The sequence below is a fragment of the Miscanthus floridulus genome, chromosome 12 (assembly GCF_019320115.1).
Source record: "Miscanthus floridulus cultivar M001 chromosome 12, ASM1932011v1, whole genome shotgun sequence".
Classification (NCBI taxonomy): Eukaryota; Viridiplantae; Streptophyta; class Magnoliopsida; order Poales; family Poaceae; genus Miscanthus; species Miscanthus floridulus.
In genome coordinates, this window is record NC_089591.1 from 74,639,334 (window position 1) to 74,663,073 (window position 23,740).

Consider the following 23,740-nt stretch of genomic DNA (forward strand, 5'->3'; position numbering starts at 1 on the left):
CCCACTTGTATTTCTGAAAAGAAATGTAAGTGACCCTTGTACAATAATAGATATGGCCAACAATCAGAGCGTAGGGGTCGATAAAATAAGCACATTCACCGCAAGGTGAAGTATGCCCACTTAGTCCCTGAGCCTGGTAGTAGGTGACGTAGGCACGTGGTGCTAGGGTCTAAAAAGAATTCCCAGTTAAGTTGAGAATCCAATCGTCGTACAAGCGATACGAACTGCACCGGTAGGTGCATCGTACCGATGTAGTCTCCGAGCTTGCTGGAAGGCGAGGTACCAGCATTGTAGCAAGGTCTAAGTGAGAAAAAATAAATGCCTCTCAACTGTATGTGAGTTCAAATCACATGTAGCCGAGGAGAGCGGTCCCCGAGCAATGGTTGGAGAGTGGTCGGGGCAGTCCCCAAACACAACATGGGAAAACGACGAATCCCCGAGAATAACCATAGTTGGGACAGTCCCCGAACACAAAGGTAATCGGGACAGTCCCCGAGCACGAGAGTGGTCGGAACAGTCCCCGAGCACGATTGTGGTTGAGACATGCCCAAGCACGAGAGTGGTCGAGACAGTCCCCGAGCACGAGGATAGTCGCGACAGTCCCCGAGTACTGGGGTGGTCAGGACAGTCCCCAAGCACAAAAAGTGTGGCAAAAAACCATATGCCACTTTTTCTATTATTTTATGTATTTATTCATTTATTTGTTCTGACAAGTCCGGTTTGACACGTCTGGTCAAAAAAGTAGACGGGTATAGCACGTCATACTACCTTTTTGTCTTGTCAAGCAAACAGTTGCGTGGCACCTATCAGTAGGTGCGTCAGCGTGGGCCCTCCCACATTGGCAACGAAGAGGTGCATATATTGGCGTAGATCTCGAGGCTGTGAAAACAACCGTCTACGGCATGTGCGCACATCCCCCAAGAATCCTGGGTAGACAAAACGGCATAACTCTTGGGTTAAATACGGTGTATGATAGGTTAGTTACTATTTACTAAGCCCCATTGCCATTCGCAACCGCAACTTTCTTCTTCCTCTTGCCAACCAACCCTAACACAACCGAAATCGCCACCAATCAATCCACCACCGCTTCGACTGCCGCCTCTGCTAATCCCCCGCTGCTGTTGAAGACCAGAACACTCCTCGTTCACCAGCAAGGCCAGAGTCAAAGGCGAAAAACAAAAGGAAATGGCGAAAAGTGATGCGCAGAAGAAAACAGGGGTCATGGCGAAGGAATGGTGGAAGTCGAAAAGCAACGAGCAGACCATTGAAGATCTCGCCACCATGGGGGTACTCCACAACAAGGAGCTCGTAGGATGGCGTGCGCCGAAGGGCGAGGGGTACCCCGATCCACAACCAGGTGAGATCGTGGTGTTCGAGGATTTCTTTAAACGGGGATTTGGAGTTTCGGTTCATCCATTTCTTTAGGGGCTCTATCTTTACTACGAGATTGGGATTTGCAATCTGCATCCCAACTCGATCCTCCTTATCGCCACTTTTATTCATCTGTGCGAAGCGTATGGCGACTTCCAGCCCCATTTCGATTTTTTCCGCCATCTTTTCTGTCTGCGGAAGAAAGGAAGCGGTGGTTCGAAGATAGCCGAGGGTGTATACCTCAACCTCCGCGACGGCATGAACGCCCAGTACTTGCACTGCCCATGGAACACGTCGCTCGACGACTGGTTCAAAAAATGGTTCTACATCCGTGATGAGTTGAACACGATCACACTATGCGACGCGGGCTACATTCCAGAGAAGAAGACAAGCTGGTCGGAGAAGCCCGAGCATCTTGGGCAAATCCCAGAAATATTTGGAATGATCCCATGGAAAAAACTGGATGGTCCAAGCGTGGTCGGGAGTTTCATCAGCCGACGGGTCTAGCCCTGCTAGAGGAGGGTACATCCTGGCTATGAGTATCAAGGGAGCGCAGACCCGACGAGGACGAGACAGAGGGCGCTTGACATAATTGAAGTCAAAGCTAGAATTGGCGAGCTATTTAACTTAGCCGATCCAAATTATGCCAGATTGAGCGACATCGAGCATGCTTTCAAGCTTGCCCGACGTCCCCCAAAGGTAACTCGTCTTGCCTCATACCCATAGTCTTATATTGTGGTAGGGTAAGTGGAAACATACTGTGTTCACTCCCTTTTGTTACCCAGGTTAATGGTCGGGATAGGGCGACAGTGTTTGTGTCGCCACCCCCTGGAGTAGAGTGGCCACAAGGAGGTGATCCCACCGCCTAGACCAGTGTTGAGATCGAGGACGAGGACGTTGACTAGGCGGAGCTCGGAGCTAGAGAGGAGGCAATGGCCAAAGCTACTGGTAAGCGGCCGGCTGCCCCCAAACAGTCGAAGAAGAGATCAGTAACCACCCTGCTCACCGGGGGAGCGCTAAATATCAATGAGCCCAAGGAGGGCCCAGAGGAGAACCTAGCCAGCAAGCGTCGGCAGACAATTTTTGCTTGGTCGAACGATGACGCAGAGGAGGGAGAAGATGCAGACACCTTTCAACTTGTCCCTTGAAAAAGGAGGAAGCAACTGGAGTCGATGGAGCAAGGTGGGTCCTCCATGCCTATGGGACCCACATCGCCGATGGCAGTGAAGGATGCAGCCGGGTCGACCTCGGGAGTACTTGGGCAAGGAACGTGACCGGCGACGGGAACGACAACTCAACCGAGTACGCCACCGACCACTGCAATGCGAAGGACAAGTGGCGGATGGATCGAGCACCAAGGCCCAGCTACAGTGCTAGATGTAGAGGGAGACCAGGAGTTATCCACACAGCACGTGGAGCAAGTACGGCCGAAGAGACGTGCCTTCTCCACATCATTCTGTGCTTCCAACATGTAAGTATTTGTAACCTTGATGTAAGTTAGCAATTTGCATTTAATATGATTACCTTCTGAACCTATCTCGCATGTACTAGCTCGATGTCCATAGAAAGTCCAGACCAGCTAGCCGGAAGTGTCATGGCAGCGCCAATAAGTACAGAGCAGACTACCCAGCAGCCGACCACCAAGGAACCCATAGTAGAAGATCCGTCGGGGCCTCAGCAAGCGAGCAGTCAGACAACAGTCCCCGAGCAGGTGGTCGGGGGACTAGCAGAGCTAGGCGCGAGTGCTCCGAGCGCTAAACCTGCTGAGGGCAATACCTCAGCATTGAGGGTAACAGAGCAGACCGAGGAGCAGCGGCCGGAGCTGAGAGCACAGACCTCACTTATCGACACTGCAGCTCATGGGAAGGCTGTGGTGATCACAGATGCTGCTGATGCTGGGCCAGCACCAGGACCCAAAGAAGAGCCTGAAGAGGACGAAGTGGAGGAGGTCCTGGGTCATCCACAAGACAAGCGACAACATGTTTATGTGTCGCGTTGGCAGAATGACCAATGGGTTATCCATGAGGAAATCCCGAAGGTTGAAGAAACCAAGAAAGTTGAACGGGCAGTGAAGCGGCTTGTTACAGAAGTGTAGGTAAGCTTCGCTTCACCCCCTGGTCTTGTGGTCTAGTCGTAGTTGTCTTACTTAGCTATCTGCACACAGAACTTAATGAAGACCACAAGGTACCACAAGAAATGCTTCGACTAGATCGAGGGGGTCATCGCAAACAACAAAGAGCTGACCGCGGAGGTGGACCGCTTGCGCCAGCAACTTGAAGCCGCCGATCATGAAAATACGGTGCAAGATTCCTAGAACCAGAACCTGGTCATCTAGCTCAGTAAGAAAGAGCGGGAAAGAACAAGTAAGTAGCCATTTTATCATACTGACTAGTGACAAGTGCTATTGTGTTGTTGGTAGTAACAGCTGTAGTGCAGGCCTAGAAGGTGAAGTGATCCGTCTCCGACAGAAGAACAATCGTGTGGTCGGGGAGTGTGATCGCCTAAACGAGGACAACAGAAAACTGGCGCAAGACCAGTCGTAGCTCCGGGACCACACGACCAAGATGACAGAGGAGCTGAAAGGTAAGTTGTCCAACTGCCTCTACTCATTTTTGTTGCCTACCATAGTTTGGTGTGGTCTAACGCCTTATAAGCGTGTGCGGTTTGCAGTTATAAAAAATAATGCAAAGAAGCATCTGGAGGCCATGATGAAAGACCATGACGGCTGGAAGGCGCAATGCCAAGAGATCACCAAGGACCGTGACACCTAGAAAAGCCGGTGCCAGGAGGTGGCAAAGGGCATTTTGCCAGTCCTTAACCTCATCGATCCGGCGCTAGCAGAAGATATGCCAAGGACGCCGCAGCTGGGATTGATCGAGAGATGCCAAAGGGCATGGGGATGGTTCCAGGAGTTCATGAAGGAGGTAGGGGAGTACGTAGGTGCATATGTGCTAAGCATGGTACGTGCTCACTACCCCCTGATCGATCTCAAGCGCCTAGAGGCTGGATACCCGAAGGAGGTAGATCTAGACAAGGCCGAGGAGCTACGGATGACCCAGCTAGACTTGTCGACAAAAATAATTGGTGATATTAACCTATGTGGAGGTGCGACACCACCCATACAAGGAACGCCGTCAACAGGTCAGCTGGGAGCGCTATCATTTTGAAGCCAACCGGTGAAGCCTGCGGTCTCGACCAGCCAGGTATGGCGAGGCTATCTTCTTCAGCTCGATCAATGCCAGAGTCCTTGAGACCCTTGCACGATGTTAGGCCTAGCGAGCAGCAGGTGCCACATGCCCCGAGTAGCCAATAGTGTAGGCTATAGCTGTAGAAGAAGATGTAGTTGGGTTATTATAAACTTGGACCTTTTTAGGCAAGCTTGTAATAACGTAACTGTATATCAACATAAGCTTGTTTGTTTTGTAGAAAACATGTTTAAGCTCAGATATTGTGTTGATGTAACTAAGTTAGAATGTGTTGGCGTTCTGTTTAGTTGTACCAGTTTAGTCGACACATCATCCTGAAAGGTTTGTATGGCCCTGGTTTGTCTTGTGGTCAGAGTGTGAGGTGCGTAGCTTGTGCACACGTAGGAATACACAAGTCAAACTAGAGAGCACCTGCCGATCACCCATAGCGTAGAGAGCGGATCCCATGCACGCGTTGGGAGGAATCGGAGACAGGGCCTGCTCCGAGAACCTGAGAAGGAATGGTGGTCGGTTTTAACTGGTAGAGTTAGAATAACAATAGACTTCGAAGTGACACATTAGAGTAGTCGGAGAAATCATAATAGCTTTATTAAAATAAATCAAAAGTACAAGAGGAGTACATATCTTAGTAGCTAAGCATAGAAATGCCTAAGCTTATCGATGTGCCAGGAATTAGGTACGTCTGTGCCGTCTAGGCGAGCTAACCTGTAAGATGTAGGGCGTGTAACCTCCTTGATCATGAAGGGTCCTTCCCATGGGGTTGTGAGTTTGTGGACACCAGCCCAATTCATCTTCCACTGCAGGACCAGGTCCCCGACCACAAAGAACCGCTCCTTGACGTTCTTGTTGTAGTACCTACGCAAAACAACAAGGTATTTGGCTGTACGTACACAAGAATCGAGCCGCTTCTCTTCTGCACTATTCACTTCTAGCTCCCTCACTTTATTGGCCTTGTCTTCATCAAAGTTCTCTACCCGTGCCGATCTGAAGGCTATATCTGCTGGGAGCACTGCCTCAGCGCCATAAATCATAAAGTATGGTGATACGCCGGTATTGCGACTGGGCTGGGTTCTGAGACCCCAGACCACGGTTGGTAACTCTTTGAGCCATCTTCCAGGAGCTTTGTCATTCTCTCTATACATCCTCTTCTTAAGTGCATCCAAAATCATACCATTTGCCCGCTTGACCTATCTATTAGCTCTAGGGTGTGCCACCGAGACGTATTTTACTACTATGCTCCTTTCATCGCAGAAGTCCCAAAAAACATTCCCGGTGAATTGAGTACCCAGATCAGTGATGATGCTGTTGGGTATGTCAAAGCGGTGGATGACCTGGTCGACGAACGCGATAGCCTTTTCTGAAGATGCCTTGACCAGGGGCATGTACTTTATCCACTTGGAGAACTTATCGATCAGCACAAAGACGCATGTAAATTTTCCAGGGGCCAGTTTGAAAGGCCCGATCATATCCAGTCCTCAGCATGCAAAGGCCAAGAGGCTGGTATAGTCTGAATCTTGTGTGCTGGTACGTGGATTCTCTTGGCGAAAAACTGACAACCTTCACAATGGCGGACTAGCTTCTCTGCATCGGCTACGGCTGACAGCCAATATAACCCTACTCGGAAAGCCTTGCCTACCAGCGTTCTCGAGGCCATGTGGTTGCCACAGGAGCCAGAATGGATTTTGTCTAGGAGATGTTCACCATCCTCCTAGGTTATACACTTCATCAAGATTTCCTCCTTCACGTTCTTGCGCCACAATTTGCCATCGACGAGCAGATACTGCTTACTGCGACGCATCAGACGTTTGTTTTCTGTCTGATCGGTGTAACCGCTACCATCTGTCAGGTACTTGATGAAAGGTACTCTCCAGTCGGGCTTCTTAGTGGTCGGAGATGGTTTGGTTGTGTTCGACGCCAGAACCGTAGCCACCAATGGCTGGTCTGGAGGCTTGTCAAACGCGGGATCTTCTTTGATGGAGGGCGTGAGTAGGTCTTGAATAAATACGCCATATGGGACTTTGGCTTGGGATGATCCTAACTTTGACAGCGCATCTGCTGCTTGATTTTTGTCCCGGACCACATGTGTGTACTCGATGCCATAGAACTTGCCTTCCAGCTTTCTGATCGCTTTGCAGTATACGTCCATCTTTTCACTAGTCGTATCCCAGTCCTTGTTGAGTTGGTTGATGACCAGAGCCGAGTCTCCATAGACATAAGGATGCTTGACACCGAGCTCGACCGCAATGCGCAGACCGTGTAGGCATGCTTCATACTCGGCGGCATTATTAGACGCCGGGAAATAAATCCTGAGGACATATCGGAGCTGCTCCTTGGATGGTGATACGAAAAGGACTCCTGCTCCTGCGCCGTCGATGTTGAGAGAGCCGTTGAAGTACATCTTCCAATACTCGATGGGCCCCTGAGAGGCAGGTGTGCTTAAGTCTGTCCACTCAACGATGAAATCGACAAGTGCCTGAGACTTGATTGTAGTTCGGCTTGCAAATTCCAAGGAGAAAGGGCATAGCTCCATTGCCCATTTGATGATGTGCCCGTTTGCATCCTTGTTGCGAATGATGTCTCCTAGAGGGTACTCAGTCATGACCACCACACGATATCCGTCGAAGTAGTGTTTCAACTTTCGGGATGTAATTAGTATGGCGTAGATCAGTTTCTGAATCTGTGGGTACCTGGTCTTGGATTCACTGAGCACCTCACTGATGAAATAAATTGGTCGTTATACCTTGTAGACGTGGCTAGGCTCGTCGTGCTCGACCACCATGGCAGTGGAGACCACTCGATTAGTTGCCGCAATGTAAAGTAGGAGGGTTTCTTCTTCTCTGGGAGTAGTGAGGACTAGAGGTGATGTAAGGAATTATTTCAGCTGTGTAAAGGCAGCGTCTGCTTCCTCCGACCACTCAAACTTCTCGGATGCTTTGAGCAGCTAGAAAAACGGTAGTCCTTTTTCGCCTAATCTGGATATGAAACGACTAAGGACAGCCATGCATCCGGTAAGCTTCTGAACATCCTTCACCTTTTTGGGCGGCTTCATCTCCAAGACAACTTTTACTTTCTCTGGGTTAGGGCATATACTGTCATGACTGACGATGTTGCCGAGCAGTATACCAGATGGAACACCAAAGATGCACTTCTTTGGGTTTAATTTCCATTGGAATGTGTTAAGGGCTGCAAAGGTACGTTCTAGGTTGTCGACAAGGGTGTATGCTTCCTTGGTTTTAACAACTACATCGTCAACATAAGCCTCAACGAGGTCGTCTTTTATCTCATCTTTGAGGCAGGCCTATATGGCGCGTTGGTAGGTAGCCCCAGCGTTCTTGAGCCCGAACGACATGGTCGTGTAGCAGTAGGTGCCGAAAGGCATGATGAAGGATGTCTTGATCTGGTCGTCCTTTTTGAGAGCGATCTGGTGATAACCAGAGTAGCAATCGAGAAAGGAAAGCAGCTCGCAACCGGCAGTTGAATCTATGACCTCGTCTATGTGAGGTAAGCCAAAGGGGTCTTTAGGGCAGTGTTTGTTGAGATCAGTGTAATCAACGCACATTCTCCATTCCTTATTCTTTTTGCATACAAGAACCAGGTTGGCTAACCACTCTGGATGATACACTTCTTTAATAAATCCGGCTGCTAAAAGCCGTGTAACTTCTACCCTAATAGCCTCCTTTTTGTCATGAGCGAACTATCATAGCTTCTGCTTGATGGGTTTGGCCTTGCCATCGACATTTATGGAGTGCTCGATCAAGTTCCGAGGTACACCGGGCATGTCAGTGGGTTTCCATGCGAACACGCTCACGTTGCTCCTCAAGAACCTGACGAGCGCGTCTTCCTATTTAGGATCCAGATTGGCCCCGATAAGGGCCATTTTGCTGGGATCACCGTCGACCAGCTGGATCTCTTTGTGCTCTTTGGACTTGATGTTCTTGTGTGGGGCCTCGAGCTCTGGAATCTCTAGGTGGTCAGCTGGGGTCTTCTTGATGTCGAGCGTGGTCTTAGCCATGCGAATAGAGAGGTCATGAGCCTCTGCTATTTTGAAGCTGTCATCCTCGCAGGTGTAAGCTACGTATACGTTGCCCCTGAGAGTTAGAACCCCCTTCTCAGTAGGCATCTTGAGCACCAAATACCTATAATGAGGTATGGCCATGAACTTGGTGAGCGCTGGTCGACCAAGGATAGCAAGGTAGGTGCCTTCGAAGTCGGTGACCACGAAGTTGACATAGTCGGTGCGGAAGTGGTCTGGGGTACCAAATTGCACATGTAGCATGATCTGCCTGAGAGGTGTGGAGCTCTGCCCAGGGAGAACACCCCAGAACTATGCCTCATATGGCTTGAGATCAGCCTGGGTTATCTTCAGGGCTGGCAAACTATTCTTGAACAGTATATTGATAGAACTGCCGCCGTCAATCAGCACTCTATCGAACTAAACCTTGTTGATACATGGATCGAGAACCAGAGGAAAACGCCCTAGCTCAGGTATTGTAGCCCATTGGTCCTTTCTATTGAAGGAGATCTCACGGTGAGACCAAGGAGGGAGCTGTGGATCGGCGATGAGGTTGTCGGAATTGGCCACGTTCAAGCAAGCGCGTGCGAGCAGCTTGCGCTCTCGCTTGGTCTCGATGGACACTCTGCCCCCAATGATGGTGTGGACATGGTCGGTTGGCTTGACGTACTTGTGATGGGGATCTGCGTCTTCATCATCGTTGTCCTCGTTATGCTGCTCCCCTGCGTCGTTAGGCTTGTCGGATTTATCCGGAGCCTGTTGGCGCGTGTAGATGGATTTGAGAACATGGCAATTCTCCATGGTATGGTTTGACTTGGGATGGAGCTGGCAGGGTCCTTTCAATGCTTTGGCATAGTCTTCTTCATAGTTGCGACGTTCGCCACCTTTTTTAACGATGTTGACTTCGCCGTCATCTTCCCGAGCACGCTTGCCCCTGTAATCGTCACGGCGATTACGCTGCTGATTACGCTGGTCGTGGTGGTCACAAAAATCATTGCGTTGGTTGCGGCGATCAAAATTGTCGTTCCGACCACGGTTGCCGTGGTGGTCGTCGTGCTGTGGGGGGTGGTTGGAGCGTGGAACCCTTGCTGCTTCTTCGATGATTATCTTTTTAGCATCATCGGCGTCCGCATATTTTTTAGCAGTAGCTAGGAGCGCTATGACCGATTCAGGTCTTTTGCGGAGGAGCTTGTCCCTTAGGGCATCGTGGAAGTAGAGACCAGTGATGAAAGCTTCGATTGCCTCATTGTCGGAGATTGATGGGACCTTGATGCGCATCTCCGAGAAGCGTCAGACGTATTCACGCAGTGGCTCATCTTTGCGATCTCGAATCCGCTGTAGATCATATTTGTTGCCGGGTTGTTCGCAAGTAGCAATGAAGTTGTCGATGAATGCTTGCTTGAGCTCTTGCCAAGAATCAAAGTAGTTTGCCGGCAAGCTGACCAGCCATTGGTGGCCTACATGGCCGACGGCAACTGGGAAGTAATTAGACATGATGTGCTCGTCAGCCATGGCTGATCTGCACGCAGTTTCATAGAGCATGACCCATAACTCGGGGTTCTCCTTGCCATTGTACTTTTGGAGTTTTTTGAGCTTGAAGTTTTTTGGCCACACGACTTGGCGAAGGTGAGGAGTAAACTGCTTCAAACCCGAAGGGCTGTGGGTAGTATCATATTCCATACGGCGATAGCTTTCGTGGGATGCACGATCGTTGGCTCTTTGGTTAATGCGATCGCACAGATCGCGTTCTCTGAGGTAATGGCGGAGATCGTTATTGCCATCACGGCGATCCTGATTGCCACCCTGGTTGACCCCGCGACTGTGGTTATCACGGCGATTGCCGTAGTTGTTACGGTGGTTGTTGTCCCGGTAGTCGCGGTGGTTGTCGTCCCGACCACCATCATGACCACCGTTTCCGCCTTGACGGTTGTCTGGTGGGTCGTTGTTGTGCGAGCCACGTTGGTTGGGTGGCTATGAGCGACTTGAGTACTGGCGGCTGTGGCTTGATTCGACTGAGACTGACGGAGCTCAGGTTTGGTTTGCAATCTCTGCGGTCTGGGCTATAGCAGCCATCATGTAAGCTTGTACATCATCACGAATTGCCTGGATTTTCGGGGTATTGGGTAGTCGTTGCATTGTCGCCATAGCAATAGCTGCGTTGGCGCTTGGAGTCCTGAAGACCTGCTTTTCCCCTACCCTATCAAAGGCATTGTTGAGATCACGTGGCTGGAACCTTATGTGTCGTGCCTCCTCTTCTGCCTCGGCTTTGGCTTGTCTACGGTTAAACCGGTCAATATTGCGTGCTTCGCGTGCTAGCCTTTCTTGTTTGGTTTCGCCAACTGCTGGTGGTTCGTCATTACTGACGACATTGATCAAGTCTCCTCGCCTTGGTGGGAAGGATGGGAATCGTGGGAACCCCGGGGAGTGGTCTGGGATATCCAGATCGTATTCAATTTCTTCATTGTCACGATGCTGGAGCTCAGTGTGGATGGAGCCAATAGATGCGATGCCGAACGAGGAGCTTGAGCCGCCCTCTTGAACTGTGTGGATTGATCCTTCTTGATGCTCCTCAATCCGAACCATGTTGATGAAGTCGCGTGGCTTTGGCCGAGGTCGATGTATAAAACACAGATCCGAGCAGCGTTGTATATTGTACGCGTAGTTGGAAGCAGTGTTTCGCAGGCCGTAGAGCTAAGCCTGGTAATTCTCCATCAAGGCTTCGCACTCGGAGAGCCGGAGACCCGTTGCAGGGGCTGGTCAGTGACGAACGGAGCGCCCTTTAGGAGTAGACGTGACCACTAGATCCGTACCGAGTCGTGTAGGACGACTGGCCCGAGCTGGTCGGGTAGATCTATTGTGGGTAGTGGTTACCTGCTCGGTAGGTTGATTTTGAATCGAATCTACTAGAACTAGGGTTTCAGCAAGCTTGGTGCCGACCCGATCGATGGAGTCAAGCAGGTCGGTGTTGTTGATCTGCCTCCCTTTGTAGCGAGGAAGCAAACGACGGGTGGTCAGCGTGGCTGAAGACGATGTTGGTGTAGCCGGAGCCAGATCCAACGTGGCTGGAGCCGTAGCCGATGCTGGTGAAGCAGTGGTCGACGCAGATTGGATCCGCGCCTCCCCCGTGGTCATGGCGATGAAGTTGTCGGAGCTAGTGGTCCAGGTGATCTAGCCGATGGTGAACGTGAGGCCGTTCGGCGTAGCCATGGAACCAGGGATGATGACCATCTTGTTCATTTGGAGAGCAGTACGCACACCCCCTACCTAGCGCGCCACTGTCGATGAAATATGGTCGGCAGTCTACCTAGGGGTATATCCAAGGTAGTAGATTATCGGCAGACAGGTGCGCAAGCTACGAACGAGATGGTGATGCAAGACAGACACGAGGTTTTATCTAGGTTCGGTCGCCGTGAAGGCGTAATACCTACGTCCTGTGTCTGATTGTATTGCTGTATGTATATCAGATGATTTTTGAGAGGGGTCCCCTGCCTGCCTTATATAGTCTGAGGGACAGGGTTATAGATCTAGAAACTAATCCTAACCAGTTACAATTGCCATAGGTGGCCAGATAAGGATTCCTATTCTAACCGACCAGGATCTTGCTTGATCTCCAAATCTGCCTTGATTCCTTGCGCGGGGCTCCGAGCAGATCGACTGGGCCGCGCGTCGTCTTCTAGTGGGCCAGACCCCCTGGTCCAGGCCGGCCCAATCCTAGCCGTAAGGGTATAGGGGTTAATACCCCCATAGTACTGGTCGTGGTTGTAGACACAGGGTGCAGTCGTCCACGTGGAGTGGCAGTGCTGCTCGACACGTCGTGGCTGATTCCTGGGTTGAGGAAGGAGGATCCGCCGCTTGGTAAACAGAATAGGAGAGACGTGGATGCGATTGATTTATGTTGCCTTCTTTGCCGCCGGCATCGTCGCGCGTGGGAGAGGGCATGCGATTTATGTTTCCTTTTTGGCCGGGAGAAATCATCGTGCGGCAGTGGCAGTTATCATTTTGACCGGGCAAAATCATTGTGTGGGCGCCTGGTTTTGCATGCCGGGTAATCTTCGCACATTGGTAAGTTTTCGCTCGCCGGGCGACGATTCCTATCGGTAATTTTTAGTTGTAGAGAAGAGAAGACAGAGATAGAGATGTAGAGGTAATATATCTTAATTATTAATTGCAAATGTAGCATTTGAGGACAGCGGCGGCCGACAGATAGCTATCGGCCATCCAGGAGCCGACAAGATTAGATATATAAGAGATAAGAGATATGCTTCCAATGTACATGCCAGAAAGCTCATGCATGGCTGCCATTCCCATATGCAAATTAAACTAAAGTATAGTCAGCACATGGCCATGTAATACGACATCTCCAATATGCGGCGTATATGCACCTGGAGTATATACGGCTCATGGACTTGGCCCACCTGCCAGGCTGCTGCCATTCAAGGTTTTAAGATAAACTTGAAGTGCCTACCTCAATGGCCAGATCACATGTGCTAATCAAGAAGCAAGAAACCTTTTCATATACACGTACGTATATGTACACGATCATGCAAGACTGAATATGTGTGGATGGGAAAAAACTAAGTACATATATGGACGCGCCTGTGGCCACGGCAATAATTTTTAGTTGTAGAGAAGAGAAGATGGAGATAGAGACGTAGAGGTAATATATTTTAATTATTAATTGTAAATGCAGCATTTGAGTACAGCCTCCTCTTTAAGATATAGGTATCGGCCATCCAGGGGCCGACAAGTCTTCGCCGATTCGCAAGGCAAAGTGGATCAAGATTCTGTCGGCTTTCCGCTGGCCGATAGGACGTCAAATATCCAGCCACGCCTTCCACCTCTCGCAAACGCTCTGGGAATCAGTTCAGGGGTCGCAAGGCTTGGAAATGAGCACGAGCTGCTGCTTTGCAATTCATCTAGCCAATTGGCCAAAATTTTGACTCTTGTAATAACTATTCAGATAATGTTTCCAGCCAGTTATCTCAGGGCATGTGTATGTGAGCTTTTCTTTGCTAAGGGAAGCAAGCTAAAATGGATCTTCTGGGCTGGCAACTTGGCAAGACAAAGCTTGCTCAAGGGGTTGGATTTCTCCATGTCAATCTACATGGATTGATTAGGTACACACGTGGATATTGCTTTGTTAGCTTCAGTGATTATTTGGTGTATGCAGCATACGGCGATTGCACTGGAATCATGTAATCATAATTGCAAATGCAGCACTTGAGCATAGCGGTCAAATATCCAGCCGGCGCGCCTTCCTCCTCTCGCTCGCGCTCGCTTTCTATCTCACCGTACCGCTGCGCCATCGGCCGCCGCTGCTCGCCCGCCCCGCTGGCGACGTCCAGGTTCGCTCACGAGCACGGCGTCAGCCTCGTCACCGTCTGCCCCGTCATCACCGTGGGAGCCGCGCCGGCGCCCACCACGCGCACCAGCATCCTTCACTGCCTCTCCCTTCTATCCGGTGACCACTGATTAGATCGATATCCGCGAAGATGCCATGCACGCATGCGGTGAATTGAAGAACGTGTTCTTTCGTTCCATGCATGTCTCACGAGCTGTCAGTTTCGCTCGCGTGATTGATTTCAGGCGACAAGGCATCGCTCGGCGTGCTCAAAGTCTCGAGCAGGTCTCCGGATCGGTGCCGCTGGTCCACATCGACGACCTCTGCCGCGCCGAGCTGTTCGTCGCCGAGGAGGCCGCCGCCACGGGCCCGTACAACTGTTGCAGCTACAGCACGACCGTCGTCGACCTCGCGCGTTTCCTGACACAGAAATACCCGCAGTACGATGTGAAACGGAATCTGCAGTAAGGATATATATCTCGCACCGGCCCAGAGCTAGCTAACTAGTGCTGCAACGCAATATGATCAGTTGGTCACGGCGAGCGAGTGAGGTGACAAAGCATATGTATGGCCTTTCCCGAGAGCCTAAATAGTTGCCGAGCGCAAAACAAAGGGCTCTCAGCAAAGAACTGATTTACCGAGAGCACCTCTCGACAAAGTAAAACTCTGGGCAAAGGTTAACTTTGCCAAGAGCACGGCTCACGGCAAACAAAAATGCTCGGCAAACTTGTCCTTTGCCGAGAGCTGCGCTCTCAGCAAATAAGAACTCATGGCAAACATAACATTTGCCGAGAGCCGGCCTCTCGGCAAAGAAGTCCGCATGGCAATAGGCTTCCAGCGGTATTTAGGCTTACGGCGTTAATTATTTGCCGAGAGCCGCTCTCGGCAAAGTGACCTATTTGCCGAGAGCCATGTATAGCTCTCGGCAAAGGGTGCTTATTATTTCATGTGTTTCTCTTCTCCTCGCTTTTGTCCAAAAATATTATTATTTTTTATTTTGGGCGCTCTAAACTTTTTTCTCTATACACATACTATAGGTTCTACTCAATATTAAAATTTTGTGTATTTTTGTAATTATTTGCTATATCTATTTAATTAATTGCATTTCAAGCAGTTTTTTAATCACGGGTAAAAATTAAAATTTGAACGATGAGTGATTTAAACACGGGAAATAATTAAGTATAAATTGATATTCATGCTATTTATGCATTATTGAGGCCAAATAACATCTTGTTGACGTTTTTTTCACCTTTTATTTTACGAATCGAATACCACGAAAATGTCGCCGAATGATTTAAAAATTCTTAAAAAACGGAAACGAAGTCGGAAAATTGTGATATTTGCAATAAAGTCATGGTACCACACTTGGAGGCCGTGGTAAAAATTTGAAAAAGTTTCGCACAAGCGGTGGCGTCTGATTCTTACAATCTGAAACATCTCCGAATATGTTTCATAGAGTTGAGAAGGATCCATTAGGATTTTCAAACAATGTCACGCGTGAATTAGGTTTTGGACTTCCAAACTTTTTCTATAGTCATTAGAAAGCATAAATTGTAACACGGCAAAATTTCGTAATTTTTGGGAGCCGTTTGCTATTTTTTAATTCTTTTTTACAAATTATTTGCCGAGAGCATATGGGTTTTGCTCTCGGCAAAGAACCTTTGCCGAGAGCTCTCTGGTTAGCTCTCGGCTCCGATTTCTTTTTTTTACCTGGCCTGCATCAAGGGTTTGCCGAGCGCCCCTAGAAGCTCTCGGCAAAGAGTTATTTTTTTTAAAAAAATCATTTTGAAAAAAAATATTTAAAAAAACCTTTCTTTGCCGAGAGTGGCTCTCAGCAAAGATTTATTAGGTTTTGCCGAGAGCAGCTCTCGGCAAAGGATTAAATTTTTTTTCCATTTATTTTGAAAAAATCTGGGCGGAGTAAAAAAAGAAATTTTTTTTTCTGCTGCAGTTATTTAAATAAGAAATAAGTATATTTTTCAAAAAAAAAAATGTTTGCTGAGATCCGGATCGGCCTGGTGCTCGGCAAAGATGGGATGTTTGCCGAGAGCCGCCGTGATCTGGCTCTCGGCAAAGTGGGCCTCCAGGTTATTTAAATTTTTTTGCTGCTGCAGTTATTTAAATAAGAAATAAATAATTTTTTCAAAAAAAAAAATGTTTGCCGAGAGCCGGATCGGCCTGGCTCTCGACAAAGGCGGGATGTTTGCCGAGAGCCGCCGTGATCTGGTTCTCGGCAAAGTGGGCCTCCAGGTCTTATCCAATGCGCCCGCGACACAAAGGCTATCCAACCGCCACCGGCCCGCGCTCACTGCTGCCCGCCGCCACCGCGCCCGCGCTCACTGCTGCTCGCCGCCGCCGCCCGTGGAGCTCGCCGCCGCCGCCCGTGCAGCTTGCCGCCGCCCCGCCCGCGCCGTCCAGCCGCCGCAGAATGCCCGCCCCGCCGTCTGGCCGCCGCAGCAGGCCTCGCCTGGCCGCGCGCCGCTGGCTGGCCGCGGCCGCCCGCCCGCCCGGCAGCGCCGCGCCTGACTGCCCGGCCGGCAGTAGGCCTCGCCCGGTCGCCCGCCCGCCTGGCCCGCGCTCGCGCGCCCGCCCGCCCGACCGACAGCCGGCAGCCCCTCCCCGCCCCGGCCACACCGCAACGCCTCCCTGCGATTCGCGCCCCGGCCGCGCCCGCCCTCCCTAGCCGCGTCCGCCCGCCCGCGCCCTAGCCACATCCCCCCGGCCGCCGCAGCCCCGCCCCCGCCGGCGTCCGCCCGTCTCCGCTCTACGTGCCCGGCGCCCTAGGTATTGCAATCTTGTATTTCTTGGTAGTGGTAGTGGTAGTGGTGGGGTGGTGGTGGAGTGGTGGTGGATTGGTGGAGTGGTGGCGGTGGTGCTGGGGTGGTGGAGGTCATGGTGGTGGTGTTGGGGTGGTGTTGAAGTGGTGGTGGAGGTTTCGGCGGAGGTTTCGGCGGTGGTGTGCCGATGGCGTTTCGACGTTTGGGATTGTCGATTGTTGTTTATGTTGGAATTGTATATGTGCATGCCGGCCATCGTGCCGTTGAGATATATATGCTTGCCGGCCATCGTGTCGTTTGTTTCTTGCAGGTTTTGGAGACCTCACCCTGCAGGGGAGGTGCTGCCGAAATTTTGAATTGATGGTCTTGTGTCCTTTTGATTTTCAGAGAAGATCCCGTCGGAGGCTAGCCGGAGTACCTCGTCTTCCTTGACGTTGCGGGTCTGCCCGCACCGCGTCGCCTCGCCACTGCACCGACCCGCCACGGCCCCGCTAGCCTGACTTCACCACCACCTAAGGTATAACCACTATTTCTTTGTCCTGGGCATGTATCTCCACGTAACCCAGTTAGGCGTCTCCCGTTCGAAAGAGATAGGGTTACAAATATGCAGATCTTTGCATATCTATAACCGTATTTGTTTTGAATTGTCCACGTTTTTTTGGACAGCCCGAGGATGCGTAGATGGTGTTAGTTTCCATGGTCTGCTCCGATCCGAGACAGAGTTTCGATAGTACCTTCCTGTTGTTCTCCGGATACACAATCTCCCTGTCCGGACGTGTATTTGGAGAACAGCGGGGAGGTGCTGCCGAATTTCTGTCTCGGATAGGACTAGACCATGGGAACTAACTCCATCTATGCATCCTCGGGTGGGATTAGGACCTATCCTTACCTATTAGATGGTAGGAACGACGTGTAGATGCAAGTCCATGGTCATATTTATTACTTGGTGATATATATGTTAGAGGATGGATGACCGTGAGTGGATGTACTCGGGCCGCCGGAGCACCCATGAGATTACCAGAGAATGGGTCGTCAGGACCGAGGCTTTCATCGAGCAAGCATTTGACCAGGCTCCCGGAGCGGTTGCCGTTTTTTGTCCTTGCACCAACTGTAAGAACAGAAAGAGGCAGACAAAGGAGGTGATGACTTCACATCTTGCTAGGAATGGATTTACGAAAAACTATACCCAGTGGACCCACCATGGTGAAGCCGATCGTGTGAGAGAGGAGGTGGTGAGACCACGTGTCGAGGATTATAATGCTGATGCCGGGGTAGCAGATTGGTTAGATGACTTTCACGAAGCACACTTCGCTGAAGGACGTAGGCAGGAGGAGGAGCCAGAGGCAAGAAGCATGGGCGGTACCTCATCGGCAACAGCACGCTCGACCCGCACAGCACTCCCACTCTCTCACAGGTCCGGGCAAGCAGCACGAGCGGTAGCGTGCCCATACGCCCAAGGCAGGACACTTCGACGCATCGTGTGGCAGCACTACAGGTTATTTCTGTTTTATTCGTCGTTCTTTGGTTTTACATTCCTCGAAACTGCTTGTAACAATGCGGTGAAAAATTACAGGCCCAGGTGCTTGCGCTCCAGGAGCATAAGGCAAGGATGGAGGAAGAGCGACAGAGGGAGCGGGAGGCCGAGCGACAGAGGATGGAGGCCGAGCGACAAAGGTTGGAGGCCGAGCGGACGAGGTTTGACGCCTTGGCTCAGTACGTGGCAAGTCTTGGCGTCACGATGGGTCGTCCAGCGCCACCAGAGCTGTTCGCTCCTCCACCGCCTTACCCATACCCACCTTACCCATCCGTGAGTTCAACTTCTCTAACAAAAGCTCTTTACTGTGCATGTCGGCCATCGTGCCGTTGATATGTGATGGGAGGCCTTCGTGCCGTTCATATATATGTGTGCCGGCCATCTCGTCGTTGATATGTGGTGGACGGCCATCGTGCCGTTGGTTTTCTTGCAGGTTTTGGAAACCCCACCGTGCAGGGGAGGTGCTGCCGAAATTTTGATGTGTCTAGGCTTAGATTTCAATTTTATACCTAGTTCTGCAAATATTGACTTGTGTACGCTTAGATTACAATTATATGCCTTAGTATTACTATAATTACTAATTTTTCTTCTCCTTTGTGCAGAATCAATCGGCGGGTTCGAATGAGGGGCCTTAGCAGCCGCTGTCGGGAGGGTCGTGGCATGCGCCGTATCCACCACTTCCGCCGCATCAGCAGCCGTCGGGAGCGTCGGGGTACCAGCAGTATCCACCGCCGCAGCAGCAGCAGCCGCCGGAGGGAGGGTCGAGGGACTGGGATGCTTGGGGGTGAGCTTGTTGCTCTTCATAATGTATTGTCGTGCACTTTGTGAGATGAACTGTTGGATTTGAGATGTTAAGATGGATTATGTGAGACATGTGATGTGGATGGCATATTTGTTAAATATGTGATATATATGATGTGTTATATTTGTGAAATATGTGATGTTGAAGCTGGAAATATAAACAAAAATAAAAAAATGCTCTCTGGACTCTTTGCCGAGAGCTAATATTTGCCGAGAGCCCAACTAACTGGGATCTCGGCAAAGAGTAAGATTTGCCGAGCACCTAACTCTCGGCAAATATGACTCTTTGCCGAGAGCATATTCTAGGGCTCTCAGCAAAGCTTTCCTTTGCGGAGAGCTGGCTCTCGGCAAACCTTTCCTTTGCCGAGCGCTGGCTCTCAGCAAAGAAGTTTTTTTTAAACCACCTCAGCCCCATAATCTTTTTTTTTAAAAAAAAAAAATCTTTGCCGAGAGTTGCTCTCGGCAAAGAAGTGTATGGGACGACCGTTACGGGCGGGTTGCCGTTACAGCGGTGATATTTTGCCGAGAGTTAGGTTTTGCTGAGAGTTTTTATTTTGCTCTCGGCAAAGAGTTTGCCGAGAGGGGCTTTCGGCAAATAAACCTTTGCCGGGAGACCTTTTGCCGACCGCTCTTTGCCGAGAGCAGCTCTCGGCAAATGATCTGCCGAGAGTGAAATCCTCTTTGCCGAGAGCTTCGGGCTCTCGGCAAAGGAGGGGAATCCGGTTGTGTATGCTCCTGCGTTTCAGCACCTACGATCAGGATCAGCTCCTGGAGAAGCCGAGGGCCTGCATTTTGTCCGCGAAGCTGGTGAGGGAAGGGTTCCAGTTCAAGAACAACATCCTCCATGAGATCTACGACAATGTCATCGAGTACGGCAAGGGTATTCTGCCCAACTGATCGAGTCATGAGACATAGGACGCTTGCATCGTCGCTCCGTAAAATATCTACAGCCCGTTCGTTTGGCTGTGGCTTGTCGTAAACGATCGTAAATTTTCAGCCGGAACAATATTTTTCTCTCACACAGACCAGCCAGCAGTACTTCTTCACGAACCAGCAACGATACGAACCAGCCAACCGAACAGGCTGCTAGCCGGCGTGTCTTCCTCCTCTCGCTCATGCTTGCTCTCTCTCTCGCCGCTGCGCCGTCGGCCGCCACTGCTCGCCCGCCCCGCTACGTGGGCGGCCTCCCTGCGTCGGCCGACGCCAAATCCGGCGGTGGGCGTGCCGCCGCCCCCCCCTGACCGTGCGGCGCCTACTCGCCCGGCGCCTGCTCGCCCGGCGCTGTGCAGGTAAGTTTTTGTTTTTTTTTGTAAATTTAGATTTCAGTTTTTTAGTTAGTTTATTTAGATTTTGTTAGTTTAGTTTGTTTAGTTAGATATGGTTAGGGTTAGATTAATTAGTATATTTAGTTTTTAGTGGTACATTAGGGTTAGTTTTTTAGGGTTAGATTAATTAGTTTTTAGGGTTAGATTAATTAGTATATGTAGTTTGTAGTCGTACATTAGGGTTTGATTAATTAGTTTTATAGGGTTAGTTTAATTAGTATATTTAACTTTTAGGATTAGGGTTAGTTGTAGATCATGGTTCGTTTTTAGGGTTCGTTTGAGTTGTAGATTAGTTTTTTAGTTAGATTTTTAGGGTTAGTTTTAGCTGTCGCTAGTTATTTTTAGTTAGGTTTTAGGGTTCGACTTACTTAGGGTTAGGGTTAGTTATGCCAACGTTATTTTTAGTTAGCAGGTTTAGTTTTAGTTAGGGATCGGATATGCAGGGTCCGTTTGGTTGGGCTTTTAGCTTTGGCTTTTGGCCCCAAAAGCCAGAAGCCCAATCAAAGGGGCTGTTTTTGGAGGTTGTTTTTTCATAGTACATTTTTGAAAGCTGGTTTGACCCTGCTTTTGGCTTTTGGCTTTCTGCTTTTCGAAATTGGTGGAATAAAAAGCCCTTCTATAGTTGTTTTAAGAGAGATAAAGATGGAAGGTATATTTTATACTTGTTTAACCAAACAACTTTAAGCTTTTCTACAGCTCACAGCCCACAACAACTTTCTCACAGCTCACAACCCACAACAACTTTTTTCCACAACCACAGCTCAACCAAACACACCCGCAGTTTTTCGTGTTACTTTTGATTACGGCTAGTTTAGTTAGTAGTTTGTTGTTAGGGTAAGTTTTGTTTTAGTTTATTTTGTTTAGTTAGAGTAAGTTTGCATGGTACTTCTTTTAACTGACATGATACTTTGCACGATGCGACCAGGAATGTCGACCGATTTAGTCCCTTTCAGAATTTACCACGACAACGGTGAAATCAGATATGGGGACAACAGGGTAGACCTTAATGAGTTCTAGGTCTTTGGCACAGAATTGAATTCACCATTGGATTATAGCCGGAAACAAGTTTTAGCCTGACTGCATGAATATTTGGGTGTTCCGCCCTCCCAGCATCGTTTCAGGATTAGTATGTTTTTGCCTAAATTATGGGAGAATGGATGGAGGTGGGAAATGTATGAGTCCAGTAACACAAAGAAGTGGCATTTTCTCGTGTCCAAGGCATTGGAGCGTCGTTATTACAACAACATGCTTGTTGAGTCCTGGATGGTGGCATGCAGGGTGACAGTAGCAACACATGTGCAGTAAAGGACAACTTAGAGGCCGCAAATGCTGAGTAGCCCTATGTTTGCGATCCTCAGGCGGTTCAGAACACGATAGAGGATAGAGAAACGGAAGAGTATGGTCCGTACATGGAAGCTGACCAGGGTGAGGAGGGCGAAAGAATCGTGGAACAGATGGAGGCTGACGATGCGGAGCACCTTGCCTTTTGTGGATGAATTTGCGGGCAGGAGCTTTGACGACGAGACCTATATCCCTGAGGATTGAGCTCACATAGCACCAGATGCTATGACGATCGATGATGGTCATCATTCGTCGTGAGAATATTCAATGATTGAAGTGAAACAAGGGCAGATGTTTCATGACAAGGTTCATCTGTCTTCAAAAGTTTGTAAGGTTCCTTACGTTATGGTGCGTAATATATGTTTATATATCCAGAAAAGGAGAGCAAATGTTTTTAGTGTTGCAGTGATAAGGTTAGTTTTCTGTCTGGTGATGGTTTTGTTAGGAAAAGAGCTCATATCGCGTAGTGTGATCGGGTGGTGGATAGCCAATAGGCCTGTCGGCCGGCCGAATGCCGTTAGACCATCCATTCCTTCTTCAGTGTAGCCCAGCAGTCACATGTATCAAATAATAGTAGCCCATACTAATGAAATGCCTCCAGATAGAAGGAATTGCCCAAAACATTGTACAGATTTCAGACTTAATGATAGTGGAAAACATCAATGCAATTGAGAAGCTTCTGAATATCCTTGTCAGAACAAAGGACAATACAAATCTATCTGTGAAAAATCAGTGGTCAAGCAAGGTAACAATGGATCATGTCCTACAAACTTCCCTCATTTAACAGGCGGAACTCCCAGGTCTAGGTTTGTTAAATTACATATATCAACGTGTAGCTTGCCGAGTCCAAATTATTGAAGTTCACAGAGGTTACCAGAAGATGCTATACAGTGCAATTAACATACATAGTATAGAGCTCTCAGCTATAGCCCTTCTTAGTGTGCTCCTCTTACACTTTACAAGGTAAGACGTAAGACAACATTGGCAGTTCAATGCCGAGGACTACTTTAGCACTTAGAGTGTTATGACTATAATAGAAATTTAACTTGGAACATTATATTTGTGATTTCTAACTGAGGACTGGATAACAACAAGTAGTCAGTCGAACTATAGGCATCTCATGGGAAACTTTCGAATTGACTAGCAAATTTAGGAGGAAATCCCAAGGTATTCAATATGCATGCATTTAATTAACAATTCCAGTCATCTTTAGATACAATTTTGCTCAAGCCAAATCATGATTAGTTAATCAGCATCTCTTACACTTTGGCTCAAGACTGAAATACTGAATATGTATTACCACTGGTGATTCCTACATGTTGCATCATTTATAAAAAGTTGAGGATGGAATAACAATTGCAACAACCAATAGCTGCTGTAGTACCTGAGAGAACAGATCAGCCAGGCAGGCTAGCATGTTCTCTTCAACATCTCCGATGCTTTTACTGCTTGCATAGTTCTCCAGCAATCGATCACGGAAAGGAACACAAAAATAAAGTGCCTGACACAGGAAACAGTTAGATTCCACATTATGAGGAGAACATTATCAAATCTTTCTCAGGAGAACATTATCAAATCTTTCTCAATATGTACCACTACCCGAAACCAGTTTTTTCCCGTCGGCCCAAACTATTCGTCACGGGCGCATCAACTTTCCCCTGCGTTTCTGCTGTACCGAGGGGAAACTTTCTGACACTGGCGGGGACGGAGCTTGCCCCGAAAGCCAGCCGAGCGCGCGCTCCAATCGCTGGCCGTGACCCACAAATTAGAGTCAGCACCGTGAAAAAAGAGCGCGCGAGGGGAAAAAAATTCCCATCTCCTTATCCTCTCACGCCGCCCCCCAACCAGTCATCTCCTCGCCGCCCGCGCACTCGGATAAGGGCAGCGACCCGCGACCCGCCCAAGCGGGCGCATCCGCCGCCGCCGCCACCTCACCCCCACCCGCATCCGCCGCCGTCGCGTCCTCGCGACCCGCGCGCAGCTGCCACCGCCGCGTCCTCCCGACCCGCGCGCCGCAGCCACCGCCACGTGA

At 49.5% G+C, this 23,740-nt stretch overlaps 1 long non-coding RNA gene and 1 pseudogene across 1 annotated transcript; both read left to right on the plus strand.

Annotated features, from left to right (window-relative positions):
• Nucleotides 1-1,629: 1,629 nt before the first annotated feature.
• LOC136496157 (putative anthocyanidin reductase) lies at nucleotides 1,630-19,939 on the plus strand (annotated as a pseudogene).
• Nucleotides 18,058-18,871, plus strand: LOC136497607 (uncharacterized). The gene is made up of 3 exons (XR_010769364.1): nucleotides 18,058-18,202; nucleotides 18,281-18,514; nucleotides 18,844-18,871. It is a non-coding gene; the product is annotated as an uncharacterized lncRNA (long non-coding RNA).
• Nucleotides 19,940-23,740: the final 3,801 nt, after the last annotated feature.